Source organism: Schistocerca nitens, chromosome 2 (assembly GCF_023898315.1).
Source record: "Schistocerca nitens isolate TAMUIC-IGC-003100 chromosome 2, iqSchNite1.1, whole genome shotgun sequence".
NCBI lineage: Eukaryota > Metazoa > Arthropoda > Insecta > Orthoptera > Acrididae > Schistocerca > Schistocerca nitens.
In genome coordinates, this window is record NC_064615.1 from 583012406 (window position 1) to 583027451 (window position 15046).

Genomic DNA, 15046 nt, shown 5'->3' on the forward strand with positions numbered 1-15046 from the left:
GGACTGAAGAGCACAACAACAACCTTCTTTCATTCTTGAAAACAAGTGACTTCCAGACTGTTTCTCTTCGTTGCACGTCAAGATGTCTGTGATGAGTAATCCTTTCTTTGCCTTTTCTAATTGTGAAATGTGGCGTATTTGCTTTTAGCCTATTTATTGCTTTATTTTTGCTTCCAGGCGAAAACCTTTCTTCCGTTTTTAACATCATCTCTATCTGAATGTTCGGTGATTTGTTCTGCGCTTTATACGTACAGTGATAGCGAATAACGCCACTGAGTTGGAGTCCGGTTAACGATGCATTTTAAACGACAATGATGGCTACACAGAAACCCCGCTGCCGCAGTGAAGGAAAATTATTATTATTATTATTATTATTATTTTGCTGACACTGGTGAAGCACAGTTTGTTCTAAGGCAAATGATAGGTGCTCCACATGGTTAACAACTGGTGAAGATAGGAAGTAGTTTTGTCAGAAAAGGGCCCTCATAATTTAGTAGCACGGCACACAAAAAAATTAATTTATGAATCTGGTGCATTTTATAAAAATTGTCACATAACAAACAGGCAGTTGTTAAGTGCAAGTCTACGTTCACCACGCAGGTACCCACTCTACACCACATCATCTGAGTCATCAAGTAAAAGTTAGAATTGAGAATAATAGTAAAGAATTAAATTCAGAAAATTTATGAAAGAGAATCCACATCCTTCCAAGATCTGAGATGATGTAGAATTATAACCTCGTTAAAATATTTTCGCTACGTTTTTGTTTTAAAACGAGTGTTAGGTCTAGCTTAGTTCCTTTTGTATCATTTGCTTCCTGGCGCTTCTCCTATCTGCAGGAAAAGCAGAAGGTGATGTTGTACAAGTTAGATTAATTACATATGATCCAAAGTTGAAGTAATTTTTTCACATGACTAATATTTGGTGTCCCAACCTTCCTTTTAAATGTGTTTTTCAAGACTGTAATAGGTGAGCGAAAAATGACGATGTTACTAATACGGTGATGTTATTGATCGTCCGCCATTGCTGCAGCCTCAAATTCACGTTTTATGATCAATAAAAGAACATGTGTTTATCCAAAATTTGTTTTGCGAACCCCGATCTATTTAACTGCTACGCAACGCAGATACTAGCGTTGAAATAATTATATTTTTTTTCCACGGTTACGCATCATTCTGTTTGTATCGGACCAACGATCACTGATTGTGCCGATTTTTAAAACCACTTCCGTCATTAAGATAATTCAGTCTTTCCTTCTTGATAACCACATAAAACAAATAACATTTAATTACTCACAAAAGAGGAGGAGGAACTATAAATTACAGGATCACAGCACACACAAATGATACGATTTACAATAGTGTTAAATTTGAATTATGCTTAGACAGACGATAGTAACATTCCTTGTAAACTTTTCATCCTGACAAACCACGCATTCAATTTGTTCACACTACTGAGGCCTTTTATTCCATGTCGTGCAACTGTCCTGGAATGTAGTTCTACGTCGTTTCTAGCCCTCACAATTCGCCATCCATGGATCAGCCTGTCCCATTTTCGCGATTAGATTGAACCAAAGATCTGTACGGCTGAAGAGTATGTTATTGCAACTACACATCAGTTCCAGCTGTAGTTCTGCTACGCGTGGCTGGCATAATTTTGCTGATATTCATTTCTAAGACGTCTCGCTAAAATGGACACTCGTTTCAGGTGAAAAAGCTTAAGTGAGACACCAAGTGGATGTATCTCTCGTGGCACAAAGTGAAGGGGAACAGAGATCATTGCCTGTATAAACCACTGTGACGGACGTGGTGTGTTGTTACAACAACGCAAAGAAATTCGTATAGACAGAGGCTACAGATCGCTGTAGGTGTTTGATGTCACCTCCAGTAAAACACAAGAAAGGAGACGAATTATTAATTAGGGGATCCGTAGCAGTCGAATATTGCAGTTTAGTACATCTACTCTGCAACGGTCGGGAACCAAATCAGCGATAAAATATTCCGACAAAGAAATCGCACTGTGTAGAGGTAGTATGTCTTTCGCAATCTCTTCGCGGATCTTTACTCATGCCAATTCGTGTTTACAGTTGTTAGTTACAGCAGCAGCTACAGTATTATGAGCAGCGGGGGACAGAGAAGACTTTAAAACAAGCGAGGAAATCTACGCTAATGAAGCCGCGACGTTCCCGGTTACCACCAAATGTAGGTCACGAAGAATGGCTGTTTCTTTCCCAGCACATTTAACTCGGCGCTCTCACGGTTTCTCTTTAATTCTGTACGGCACCGCAAACTGCTAGAGGACGAGCTAGCTCCGCTCTCTCGCAAGCAAATAGTTCACCTGAACAACACGCGTTTCAGTTCGCGACAGCAAAATACGTGGAAAATCTTGAGGGACTTGGTTGTACTTCTCTGTACAAAACAAAATACATTTCTGGGAAATTAACGCTAGTAAAGCGATCAAGGCAGCTTGGGTTTCATTCTCGTTTTGGAAAAAATGACTTATTCTAGTATGAAAAGAAGGATTTTTACTGAAATTTCTGTCAGTTTGCTTACAGGCAGACGTTCATTGACAGAGAACTAATTTAGAGACATTAATATTAAAATATGTACAAGTTGTCAGGTCGCGATTTTTTGTTCACCCTCATGTCAAAGTTCCAAACTTACTGCTGGGATCTTCTTCAGGGGTTGATGAGCTAAATGACCACAGTCACTTCAGTAACTTCTGAGAATATTCCTAGAAGTAGGATGGAAACTTTGAGCTGAGTAAGAAGAGAAGAAAGATGCTACCTAGCAACGTGGGCTCACAGTGAACATGAAAATTTTGCAAAACTTGGTATAATGTCCTTGGAGTTAAATTATTGTGATAAGCTTCAGGATTAAGGTGTTTATAGGATCAGTTGCAATGACTGCAGTGCACAGTATATAGAGCAAACTCGGAAACCAGATGCAGTGAGCACACACACACTCAAAACAAAACAGTGTTTGGGGTACATATAGCAGCTTTAAAAGCATTCGATCACGAACATTGAGCAAAATTTCGACATTCTACACATAACTCCAAGGAGCGGTACCTCAACGTTATAGGGGAGCTTGAAATTTATACTAAAAAAAAGCAAGGTCGAAGCCTAATTTTGAAAGATAGGACGAATTCACTCGTAATGCTTATTTCAACATTTATGACGGCTTACTAAGGGGATTATTGTTGCAGATGAATGGTCATAGAAGAGAGAAAGTGTGCGACGGGACATCTGTAACATGTGCGTATCCTGCGCCTGATGAGGGTGAAGAGGTCCTCCTGCGCGCCACACTGCCCACGGCGGCGGTCAGCAGACGAGCAGCCGGATCCTGGCACGACACCAATACGGCGATCACATGAGGAAGCAAGCCACGACTTAGACTGGCCTAGAGCAACGCCATGGACATTGATGCCGCCGTCTTTTAAATTACTAAGATTCTATGATGTATTTATGGTATCTTTTAACGTCAACGAATCACATTTTAATTAATCATCTCCAAGAACAGCGTTCTCATCATACAAATAATAATTATTATCAACTGGGTGTGAGCTACATGTTTTATCTAAATGTGGCAAATGTACACTATGTGATCAAAAGGATCCGGATATCGCCAAGAACATTCATTTTTGATTTAGGTGCATTGTGCTGCCACCTACTGCCAGGTACTCCATATCAGCGACCTCAGTAGTCATTAAAAATCGTGAGAGAGCAGAAGGAGGCGCACCGCGGAACTCACGGACATCGAACGTGGTCAGGTGATTGGATGTCACTTGTGTCATACGTCTGTACGCGAGATTTCCACACTCCTAAACATCCGTAAGTCCACTGTTTCTGATGTGATAGTGAAGTGGAAACGTTAAAGGACACGTATAGGACAAAAGCGTACAGGCCGACCTCGTCTGTTGACTGACAGAGAGCGCGGACAGTTGAAGAGGGTCGTAATGTATAATAGACAGACATCTATCCAGACCAAATCACAGGAATTCCAAACTGCATCAGGATCCACTGCAAGTACTATGACAGTTAGGCGGGAAGTGAGAAAAATTGGATTTCATGGTCGAGCGGCTGCTCATAAGCAACGCATCACGCCGGTAAATGCCAAACGTCGCCCCGCTTGGTGTAAGGAACGTAAACGTCGGACGATGGAGCAGTGGAAAAACGTTGTGTGGATTAACGAGTCACGGTACACAGTGTGGCGATCCGATGGCAGGGTGTGCCGGTGAACGTCATCTGCCAGCGTGTGTAGTGCCAACAGTAAAATTCGGAGGCGGTGGGGTTTGGTGTTAAGGTGTGGTCGTGTCTTTTGTGTAGAGAGCTTGCACACCTCGTTGTTTTGCGTGGCAATATCACAGCAGAGGCCTACATTGATGTTTTAAGCACCTTCTTGCTTCCCACTGTTGAAGAGCAGTTCGGGGATAGCGATTACATCTTTCAACACGATCGAGCACCTGCTCATAACGCATGGTCTGCGGCGGAGTGTTTACACGACAATAACATCCCTGTAATGGACTGGCCTGCACAGAGGCCTGACCTGAATCCTACAGAACACTTTTGGGATGTTTTGGAACGCCGACTTCGTGCCAGGCCTCACCGACCGACATCGATGCCTCTCCTCAGTGGAGCACTCCGTGAAGAATGCGCTGCCATTCCACAAGAAACCTTCCAGCATCTGATGGAACGTATCACTGCGAGAGTGGAAGCTATCATCAAAGCTAGGGGCGGGCCAACACCATATCGAATTCCAGCATTACCGATAGAGGGCGACACGGACTTGTAAGTGATTTCCAGTTTTGATCACATAGTGTACCAGACGCCACTGGTTGGCAGTAGCCTTGTGGTCTGTATTAATAACGCGGATCCTACGAAACCATCATTTTATTATGAGACGTAGCAAGCAAATTTTGGTGATGTTGGACGGGTTACTCCTGTAACCGGTATAGACAGGTACCTCCGGTGCATCTGATGTGTGATTATGGTATGGCATGATAATATTGTCTATTTTCGTAGAGCATTTGGTGATTAGCCGGCCGAAGTGGCTGTGCGGTTAAAGGCGCTGCAGTCTGGAACCGCAAGACCGCTACGGTCGCAAGTTCGAATCCTGCCTCGGGCATGGATGTTTGTGATGTCCTTAGGTTAGTTAGGTTTAACTGGTTCTAAGTTCTAGGGGACTAATGACCTCAGCAGTTGAGTCCCATAGTGCTCAGAGCCATTTGAACCATTTGGTGATTAGATATTTTACTGCTGTCTACAAGGCTGAAAATGGTTCATATTGAACCGAAACAAGCCATTAAAAAATTAGTGCAACCAACGTTGATAATAAATCCATTTGGCATCAAAATTAGCCGGCTTTATGGGCTAGTCTACATTTGTTCTTAATTTTTCGGTAGAATGCTTTAGGAAAAACTTTGACTCTTAATCATAGACACTGATGTAGTCGAAACCAGCTCGCTAACTACCGAATTGAACACGCACGGCATATCAACAACCAGTGGTCTGGTACTCCGGGCAGCCAGAGTGTATTTTTTGGGAGATTTTCCACGCTCATTTACGCAAATGCTGGGTTTATTGTCGACCATCACCTCATTAAATAAGATAGACAAACATTTAAAATACGGTGAGAAACCTTTAGGTTAAGCCGGCCGGTGTGGCCGTGCGGTTCTAAGCGCGTCAGTTTGGAACCGCGTGACCGCTACGGTCGCAGGTTCGAATCTTGCCTCGGGCATGGATGTGTGTGATGTCCTTAGGTTAGTTAGGTTTAAGTAGTTCTAAGTTCTAGGGGACTGATGACCTCAGTAGTTAAGTCCCATAGTGCTCAGAGCCATTTGAACCATTTTTTGAACCTTTAGGTTAAGGGTGAATGCGGCGAAAAGAAGTGCATCAGGCTGTAAAACAGGTTAAAGTTCTTAAATCGTGAAAAACGACAGGGCCTACACTGTGGTATCTATACCACTAAACAGCTCTGTTTCTATTGCAGATTGCATATCTAATGACTTCCAGCGGCATAAAAAATTCAGTTTCAGAATTTCATACAGTTATTGAGCGAATTTAAAAATTTAAATTGCTGCCGTAATCTACTCACTTCGAGCTATGATCTTACATTAAAGGCTTAACACAATAAGTGAAATATTACAGTTAGAAACATGTACGTGTGCTGAGTTAGCATAAATCATTGCACACAAGCCACCCAGACCACATTCATCTACTGTATGAGAATTAAAGCTCTAGGGACCTCCAACAAACGTTAGACATAGCTTCAAACCTTTACGAGACTTTAGCCGGCCGCGGTGGTCTCACGGTTCTAGGCGCGCAGTCCGGAACCGTGCGACCGCTACGGTCGCAGGTTCGAATCCTGCCTCGGGCATGGATGTGTGTGATGTCCTTAGGTTAGTTAGGTTTAAGTAGTTCTAAGTTCTAGGGGACTGATGACCACAGCTCAGAGCCATTTGAACCATTTTTTTTTACGAGACTTTGAGAATGAAAAGAGTCTCGATGGAAAATTGTTTTTATGATTACAATAATATGTTTCGCTCTTGTAAGGAATCATCCAGTTATGTAAAAATGTAGTAGGATAAGCTTCATCCATCAATTGCGCCAAAGGACATTAAATAAGAATAAGAAGAGTCTTGATATGATATTCGGTCATTGAATGTCTTATGAAATACGTAAACAACCTTACGTTTACAAAAACACGCTCAGCAAGGTGTACACAGCACAGAGCTCCTGTTAATAAGTTCAGTTTAGCAGGAAATATGGAAAAGACAGCTGTTTTGAAGTTGAAATTAAATGAAGTTCGCCGGCGGCTGTGGCCGAGCGATTCTAGACGCTTCAGTCCGGAACCACGCGCCTGCTACGGTCGCAGGTTCGAATCCTGCCTCGGCATGGATGTGTGTGATGCCCTTATGATAGTTAGGTTTAAGTAGTTCTAGGTCTAGGGGACTGATGACCTCAGATGTTAAGTCCCAGACGGCTTAGAGCCATTTGAACCATCTGAGCGAAGAGGACGATGCGGGAAATCCGCACCGCCGTACTAGGCAAGGTCCTAGAGGAGGTGGTTTGCCATTGCCTTCATCCGACCGTAATGAGGATGAATGATGATGATGAAGACGATACAACACCCATCATCTCGAGGCAGGGAAAATCCCTGGCCCCGCCGGGAATCAAACCCGGGAGAACGCTACCGCAAGACCACGAGCTGCAGACCAGTATGTTCAGTACAGAGCACTGAATGAGAATGTTAATGTATAGTATAGCGGCCGGCCTCCGCTACGCTCCTCGGATAATGGGACCTCTTCATCACTGAACATATTGTGAGGTATATGTATTTTTTTGGTGACTGTAAATATCGATATATAATAGCTCAAACAGAGCAAAGCCATGTAGCTGAGTAATTGTTGTCTATTGCTACAATATCTTCGTGTTCCTACATAACCTCTGCCTGAGAGCGCTAGCGAAGTTACGAGTATATGCATTCTAAGTTAAGTAGCGTTGAGTAACAGATGTATTTTGAGGAATGGTCTGGAAATTTTCATTATAAGTGTGGTACGAGATTGATGGAATTGGTGTATGAATATTTCTGATGCAATTATGAAGAGAGAAGCTAAGGAGATTATTTGTTTTTCTGGATGGAGAATGATATTTTTGATGCAATTATGGAGAGAGAAGCTAAGGAGATTATTTGTGAGTTTTTCTGGAAGATTGAGGCAAGCACGCAAGAGTAGCATCGTTTCGTGGTGTTCAGATTGTAATTAAGAAGATCAAATAGTGGGACTGTTAAGTGGATTGCTCTCATAGGAAGATGAGATTCCCCTTGCTTACAGTTATTTCTTAAAGTCATTTTATGTAGGTACTATTGTGAACATTCAGTTAATTTTTCAAGTATTGCTTTTGTATATAGAGTTACATTTGAATTTTGTTGGAAGTCATTTCCTGTTAGCTAAAATTCCCACCCTTCATTCTGTTTCTTACGTATGTAAAAAAATGGTTCAAATGGCTCTGAGCACTATGGGACTTAACATCTGTGGTCATCAGTCGCCTAGAACTTAAGAACTACGTAAACCTAACTAACCGAAGGACATCACACACATCCAAGCCCGAGGCAGGATTCGAACCTGCGACCGTAGCAGTCGCGCGGTTCCGGACTGAGCGCCTAGAACCGCTAGACCACCGCGGCCGGCCTTTACGTAAGTACGCTTATTGCACTTTGTGGTACGGAATTTTCAGTCATAGTTTTTAAGGTTGCTTAGCTGCTGTATGCTGTGCACTGTTTTCGAGATATCTGCAAAAAATACTTGTCAAGACACGAAGTAAGTGAAATACGGTTTAGTGCTGGGAATCTCTTTATAAGTTCAGTTGCGTATTTATTTCGGAAGTCAGCGTAGTAATCAGGAGGCCAGGGTTCGAATGCAGGTACAGCACAAGTATTCAACTTTCCCCTTTGGTTTAAACCAATGCCCAGTAGCAGTTAATGCCAAACTTTTTTTTTGTGTGTATTGATGCATAATGGCTGCAGGATCAGAATTTCTCTGCCCTTTCGGATACTTCGAAAGAACATGTACGAAATTAGATACTTTTCCAGACACTGGAAATGGAGTGAGGGTCCGCCTTCCGAAGTGGCATGTGAGAACAGAAAATGTGCACGCTCTGGTTTCGGGTCGCTCATGCATTGTCTGCCGACAGGAGAACCGCTGACTGTTGCTACGTCTGGCTGTTGCGTCGCCGGCGGCGGCGTGTGCGGCTGCTCGGCTTCCGCGAGGCGACAAGTGCGGCAGTGCGTGGCGGTGGCTGGCGGGCGCTCGCATAATGGCCCATCCTGGCGCTCCCAGTCACGATATTGAAACGTTGAGGCGCGCTACAAATCACCGCCGCTCGTATACATGCAAATGTGGCGGCGAGGCGTCTGCGCCCCGTCTAGAGCCGGCGGCGCGGGTACCTCACCTCCAGGCCCGCACTGGCACTTCCTGCAGGAATCCCGCCCTGAACGCAAAGTGCTCCGTGGGGGCAGTGGACTACACGAAAACATCTACCCAGGAGCGAAGGAGTATGGGTGAAGCATAAGAACTACACGTACATCTGTCTCTATACTTCGAAAGCCACCTTACGATGTGTGGAGGAGGATATTTTGAACACTAGAAAGGGAATACGCCGGCCGCTGTGGCTGAGTGGTTCTAAGCGCTTCATTCCGGAACCGCCCTGCTGCTACGATCGCAAGTTCGAATCCTGCCCCGGGCATGGATGTGTGTGATGTCTTTAGGTTAGTTAGGTTTCGGTAGTTCTAAGTTTAGGGGACCGATGACCTCAGATGTTAAGTCACATAGTGCTTAGAGCCATTTGAACCATTTTGAAGGGAATACGAGTAATCCGATGAATTACAGACCCACGTCTCTAACGTCAATTTGCAGTAGGGATTTGAAACTGTGTACTTTGTTCGAACATTGTGGATTACCTCAAAGAAAACGATTTATTGACAAACAGCCAACACGGATTCAGAAAATATCGTCCGTGTGAAACACAAATAGCTCATTCTCACGAAGTAATGAGTCCTAAAGGCAGAGGATGTCAAATAGATTCCATATTTTTAGACTTCCGGAAGGCTTTTGACACCGTTCATCACAAGCGACTTACATTCAAATTGCGTACCTCTTGAGTATGGTCTCAGTCGTGCGACTGGGTTCGTGATTTCCTATCAGAAGGATCACAGGGCGTAGTGACTGTCGGAAACTCGTCGAATATCTGATGTTTTCCAAGGAGGTGTTGTAAGCCGTCTGTTCTACATCTACTACTACCTGATTACTCTGCTATTCACAATAAAGTGCCTGACAGAGGGTTCAATGAACCACCTTCATGCTGTCTCTCTACCGTTCCACTCTCGAACGTCACTCGGGAAAACCGAGCACTTAAATTTTTCCGTGCGAGCCCTGATTTCTCTTATTTTATCGTGATGATCATTTCTCCCTATGTAGGTGGGTGCCAACAGAATGTTTTCACAATTGTAGGAGAAAACTGGTGATTGAAATTTCATGAGAAGATTCCGTCGCAACGAAAATCGCCTTTGTTTTAATGATTGCTCATGATCTACGTAAACGAGTTTGGAGACAATCTGAGCAGCCTTCTTAGACTGTTTGTAGATGCTGCTGTCACTTAGCGTTTTAGAAAGTCATCATATGATCAAAACCAATTGCAAAATGATTTTGTGACCTGTAAGGTGCGAAAAGTGGCAGTAGTCTCTGCATAGTGAAAAGTGTGAAATTATCCACGTGAGTACTAGAAGGAATGCGCAAAATTTCGGTTATGCGATAAATAATAAAAATCAACAGGCTGTAAATTCTGCTAAATTCTTAGGAATTACAGTTAATAATAAATTACACTGGAATGATCACGCAGATAATATTGTGCGGAAAGCGAATCAAAGACTGCGTTTTATTAGCAAAACACTTAGAAAATACAGGTGTACTAAAGAGACCGCTTGTCCACCCTCTTGTGGAGTACTGCTGTGCGGTGTGAGATCCGCATCAGACAGGATTGACGGAGGACATCGAAAAAGATCAAAGAACGGCAGCTCGTTTTGCATTAACGCGAAATAGGTCAGAAAGTTTAACGGATATAATACGCGAATTGATCTGGTACTCATTAAAAAAAAGATGTTTTTCGTTGCAGCAGTATCTTTTCATGAAATTTCATTCACAAACTTTTTCCACGAAGTGTGAAAATCTTATGTTGGCGCCCACATACATAGGAAGGAATGATCATAATAATAAAATAAGAGCTGGCTGCCATCGCCGAGCGGTTCTAGGCGCTTCAGTCTGGAACCACGCGGCAGCTGCGGTCGCAGGTTCGAATCCTGCCTCGGGCATGGATGTGTGTGATGTCCTTAGGTTAGTTAGGTTTAAGTAGTTCTAAGTTCTAGGGGCTGATGACATCAGATGTTAAGTCCCATAGTGCTTAGAGCCATTTGAACCATTTGAATAAAATAAGAGAAACAAGAGCTCGCACGGAAAGATTTCAGGATTTGTTTTTCCCGCGTGCTGTTGGATAGTGGAACGATAGAGATAGCTTGTAGGTGGTTCGATGAACCCTCTGTCAGGCACTTAATTATGAATTGCCGAGTGACCATGTAGATCTAGATGTTAAAGTAGACTTCCCCTTTTCCTGTTACAGTCGCGAAAGATTCGCGACAAAATTGCTAGTGTGCCTCTGTGCTGGCTCGAATCTCTCTACTTTTATCTTGATGGTCTTTCTGCGAGATATGCGTGGGAGGAAGCAGTATATTGGCAGACCCATCTAGGAATATACGCTCTCGGAACTGCAACAGTAAGCCACATCGTGATGCAGAACGCCTCTCCTGCAGCGTCTGCCACTGAAGTTGGCTGAGCAACTCCGTGAAGCTTTCGCGATTAATAAATAAACCTTTAACGAAATGTGCTGGTCTTCTTTGAGTATTATCTATTTCCTCTATCAGTCGTATCTGACACGGATCCCATAATGGCGAGCAATATTCAAGTATTAGCCGAACGAGTGTTTTGTAAGCTACTTCTTTCGTTGACAATTCCTGAGAATTCTTTGACATCTCCTCTACCCGCAATTAATTTTATGTGGCCGTTCCACTTCAAATCGCTCCATACGTATACTCCTAGATATTTTATGGAATGATTACAGTGATTCTTCTGCAGCCCTGCAATTATACAGTAAAGGACCTTTCTAACTACATATTTGTAATACGTTGCATTTGCTTATGTCAAGGGTGAGTTTCCACTCCATACACTAAGCGTCGATCCTCTGCAAGTCTTCCCGCATTTCGCTACAATTTTCTGTCATTGCGACTTTTCTATATACGACAGCATCGACCGCGAAAAGCCTTATGAAACTTCCGACGTTATCTACTAAGTCATTTATACGGGGGACGTTCAATACGTAATGCAACATTTTTTTCTGAAACCAGTTTGGTTTCATTCAGGATTCCAATACATCATATTATTCCCCACCTCTTTGGTTACAAAACGCTATTTTTCAACGTAATCTCCGTTCAATGCGACGGCCTTACGCCCCCTTACTGGGAGGGCCTTTATGCCGGTGTGATACGACTCTACTGGTCGACGACGGAACCAACGTCTTGCTGCATCAATAACCTCTTCATCATCCACGTACTCTTTGCCGCCGAGTGCATCCTTCAATTGGGCCAAGCAAGTGGAACTCGGAAGCTGCGAAATCCGGGCTGTCGGGTGAATGAGGGAGAACAGTCCAGTGAAGTTTTGTGAGCTTCTATCTGGTGCGCAGATCTGAGTGAGGCCTTATTAGGGAGAAGGTCAAGTTTATTTGCAATTTGTGACGACGAACACGCTGAAGTCGGTTCCCAACGGGTATGGATGTATGTGCTGTCCTTAGGTTTAAGTAGTTCTACGTCTAGGAGACTGACAAAAATGGCTCTGAGCACTATGGGACTCAACGGCTGTGGTCATAAGTCCCCTAGAACTTAGAACTACTTAAACCTAACCTAAGGACATCACACACATCCATGCCCGAGGCAGGATTCGAACCTGCGACCGCAGCAGTCGCACGGTGCCGGACTGCGCGAGCTAGAACCGTGAGACCACCGCGGCCGGCGGAGACTGACAACCTCAGATGTTAAGTCCTATAGTGTTTAGAGCCATTTGAACCATTTTCCGTTCCCAAATTTCCTAGTGCTGGCACAATACACTTCAGAGTCGATCGTTGCACCATGAGGGAGGACAGAAGAGTCCCAGATGACCACCGCCGTGACTTTACCGGCTGAGGTTGCACCTTTGAACTTATTCGTCGGAGGCGAGATAGTGTGGCACTGCTCAATGGATTGCCGTTCAATTTCGTGTTCGAAGTCAAGAAAGCAAATTTCATTGCCTGTGCCGCGCGAGGTAGCCGCGTGGTCGAGGGCATCTTGCCACGGTTCGTTGGCTGCCCCCTTCGGAGATTCGAGTCCTCCCTTGGGCATGAGTGTTTGTGTTGTCCTTAGCCTAAGTTAGCTTAAGTTAGATTAAGTAGTGTGTAAGCCTAGGGAGAAATTACCTCAGCAGTTTGGTGCCATAGAAATTTACCACAAATTTTGAAATTTTTTTCATCTCCTGTGAAGATATTTGACAAAAAATTGTCAGGATCAGCTTCGTAGCGCGTAAGTAACTACGCACAGATGGTCCTTTGTTGCTTTTTATGGTCTTCTGTTAGGTAGTGAGTAACTCAGCGGTCACATACCTTTAAATACCCCAACTACTGCAGGAGTGTGTCAACACTGCCAACAAAGGCATCTGACTGAGCAGTGAGATGTTTGACTGTGGTTCTTCGATAATCTCGAATCAGAGTGTCCGCACGTTCCAACATTGCAGGAGTCACAACTGTGTGCGGTCGGCCGGCAAGCGGGAGGTGATGATGATGATGATGATGTTTGGTTTACGGGGTGCTCAACTATTCACAAACTATATAAATGACCTTGTGGATAACATCGGAAGTTCACTGAGGCTTTTTGCCGATGATGCTGTAGTATATCGAGAGGTTATAACAATGGAAAATTGTACTGCATGCAGGAGGATCTGCAACGAATTGACGCATGGTGCAGGGAATGGCAATTGAATCTCAATGTAGACAATACATAGAAAGAAAGATCCTTTATCATTTAGCTACAATATAGCAGGTCAGCAACTGGAAGCAGTTAATTCCATAAATTATCTGGGAGTAGGCATTAGGAGTGATTTAAAATGAAATGACCATATAAAATTAATCGTCGGTAAAGCAGATGCCAGACTGAAATTCATTGGAAGAATCCTAAGGAAATGCAGTCCGAAAACAAAGGAAGTAGGTTACAGTACACTTGTTCGCCCACTGCTTGAATACTGCTCGCTGGTGTGGGATCCGTACCGGATAGGGTTGATAGAAGAGATAGAGAAGATCCAACGGAGAGCAGCGCGCTTCGTTACAGGATCATTTAGTAATCGCGAAAGCGTTACTGAGATGATAAACTCCAGTGTAAGATTCTGCAAGAGAGACGCTCAGTAGCTCGGTACTGATGTTTCGAGAACATACCTTCACCGAGGAGTCAAGCAGTATATTGCTCCCTCCTACGTATATCTCGCGAAGAGACCATGAGGCTAAAATCAGAGAGATTATAGCCCACACAGAGGCATACCGACAATCTTTCTTTCCACGAGTAATACGAGACTGGAATAGAAGGGAGAACAGATAGAGGTACTCAAGGTACCCTCCGCCACACACCGTCAGAAGGCTTGCGGAGTATGGATGTAGATGTAGATGTAGAACTGCGCGGTCATCAGTGCCCGTACAAGGTCCCAAGTTTTTCACAGTCCAATTTTTTACACAGTCACGAATGACGATGATGATGATGAAATGATGAAGACAACACAAAGACCCAGTCCTCGGCAGTGAAAATTCCCAACCCGGCCGAGAATCGATCCCGGGACCCCCAAGCGGGAGACCGGACACGTTTGCGCTACCTTGTCCCGATGGCGACAGACGCTTCGCTTAACGACTCACCGCCAGGTCTCCGTAGACATTCTGCTAGCGCCTATGAATATCTGCGATGCTCTGGTTTTCAGCAAAAAGGAGCTCAATGACAGCTCTCTGCTTCGAACGCACCCTCGTTACAGGTGCCATTTTCAAGGCTACATATAGCGTCGCCCCCTATCCGAACTTCATGAAACTACAGGGACTGAAGTAGGAATATTCCACGACGTCCCTCAACAAACTCCTCTTTTTTTCAACTGAAAATGGTCGAGAAAAAAAATATGTTGCATTACTTATTGAACGCTCCTCGTATGTAAGTGTACTCAGACAAAAATGAGAAATATGGAAAAAAGTAACCACCGTAACCGTTAATAAATTCATTGTATTGTGAGACAAGACGGGCAATGCCGTCTTGGAAAAACGTTTGCAGTTTCCTATGGAACCATGATTGTATCCAGATGCGCACCTCTTCGTCCGCGGAAAATCAACGGCCACGAATTTCTTCCTTAACGGCTCCAAAAATATGGAAAGCGCATGGAGAGAAATCGT